At 45.6% G+C, this 1,858-nt stretch overlaps 2 non-coding genes across 2 annotated transcripts; both read left to right on the forward strand.

Moving 5' to 3' along the window:
• The first annotated feature begins 1,036 nt into the window (after positions 1-1,036).
• Trnas-cga (transfer RNA serine (anticodon CGA)) lies at positions 1,037-1,111 on the forward strand. The gene has a single exon. It is a non-coding gene; the product is annotated as a tRNA-Ser (tRNA).
• A 224-nt stretch (positions 1,112-1,335) lies between these two features.
• On the forward strand, positions 1,336-1,410 carry Trnas-cga (transfer RNA serine (anticodon CGA)). Its single transcript has one exon. It is a non-coding gene; the product is annotated as a tRNA-Ser (tRNA).
• Positions 1,411-1,858: the final 448 nt, after the last annotated feature.

Raw genomic sequence — 1,858 nt, forward strand, 5'->3', positions numbered from 1 at the left:
ATTTTATCCTCATGGTCTCATCGCGAGATATACGTAGGAGGGAGCAATATACTGCTTGACACTTCGGTGAAGGTATATTCTCGAAACTTTAACAAAAGCCCGTACCGAGCTACTGAGCTTCTCTCCTGCAGTCTTCCACTGGAGTTTATCTATCATCTCCGTAACGCTTTCGCAATTACTAAATGATCCTGTAACTAAGCGCGCTGATCCCCGCTGGATCTTCTCTATCTCTTCTATCAACCCTATCTGGTGCAGATCCCACACTGCTGAGCAGTATTCAAGCAGTCGGCGAACAAGCGTACTGTAACCTACTTCCTTTGTTTTCGGATTGCCGTTCCTTAGGATTCTTCCAATGAATCTCAGTCTGGCACCTGCTTTACCGACGATCAACTTTATATGATCATTTCATTTTAAATCCCTCCTAATGCGTACTCCCACATAATTTATGGAATTAACTGCTTCCAGTTGCTGACCTGCTATTTTGTAGCTAAATGATAAGGGATCTATCTTTCTATGTATTCGCAGCACATTACACTTGTCTACATTGAGATTCAATTGCCATTCCGTGCACCATGCGTCAATTTGCTGCAGATCCTCCTGCATTTCAGTACAATTTTCCATTGTTGCAACCTCTCGATACACCACAGCATCATCTGCAAAAAGCCTCAGTGAACTTCCGATGTCATCCAGCAGGTCATTTATGTATATTGTGAATAGCAACGGTTCTATGACACACTCCTGCGGCACACCTGAAATCACTCCTACTTCGGAAAACTTCTATCCATTGAGAATGACATGCTGCGTAGTGCTATCTAGGAACTCCTCAATCCAATCACACAATTGGTCTGGTAGTCCGTATGCTCTTACTTTCCAGAATGGAAACATCCCCCAGGCTGTGGCTAAGCCATGTCTCCACAGTATCCTTTCTTTCAGGAGTGCTAGTTCTGCATGGTTCGCAGAAGAGCTTCTGTAAAGTTTGGAAGGTAGGAGACGGATACTGACAGAAGTAAAGCTGTGAGTACCGGCCGTGAGTCGTGCTTCGGTAGCTCAGTTGGTAGAGCACTTGCCCGCGAAAGGCAAAGGTCCCGAGTTCGAGTCTCGGTCGGGGACACAGTTTTAATCTGCCAGGAAGTTTCATATCAGCACACACTCCGCTGCAGAGTGAAAATCTCATTCTGGAAACATCCCCCAGGCTGTGGCTAAGCCATGTCTCCACAGTATCCTTTCTTTCAGGAGTGCTAGTTCTGCATGGTTCGCAGAAGAGCTTCTGTAAAGTTTGGAAGGTAGGAGACGGATACTGGCAGAAGTAAAGCTGTGAGTACGGGCCGTGAGTCGTGCTTCGGTAGCTCAGTTGGTAGAGCACTTGCCCGCGAAAGGCAAAGGTCCCGAGTTCGAGTCTCGGTCGGGCAAACAGTTTTAATCTGCCAGGAAGTTTCATATCAGCGCACACTCCGCTGCAGAGTGAAAATCTCATTCTGAAGACATTTAGTATTTCGGCCTTTAGTCTGTCATTCTCTGTTTCAGTACCATTTTGGTCACAGAGTGTCTGGACATTTTGTTTTGATCGACCTACCGCTTTGACACAGGACCAAAATTTCTTAGGATTTTCTGCCAAGTCAGTACATAGAACTTTACTTTCGAATTCATTGAACGCCTCTCGCATAGCCGTCTTCACACTACATTTCGCTTCGCGGAATTTTTGTTTGTCTGCAAGGCTTTGGCTATTTTTATGTTTGCTGTGAAGCTCCCTTTGCTTCCGCAGCAGTTTTCTAACTCGGTTGTTTTACCACGGTGGCTCTTTTCCATCTCTTACGATCTTGCTTGGCACATACTGATCTAACGCGAATTGTACGATGGT

Source organism: Schistocerca gregaria, chromosome 3 (assembly GCF_023897955.1).
Source record: "Schistocerca gregaria isolate iqSchGreg1 chromosome 3, iqSchGreg1.2, whole genome shotgun sequence".
NCBI classification, from domain to species: Eukaryota; Metazoa; Arthropoda; class Insecta; order Orthoptera; family Acrididae; genus Schistocerca; species Schistocerca gregaria.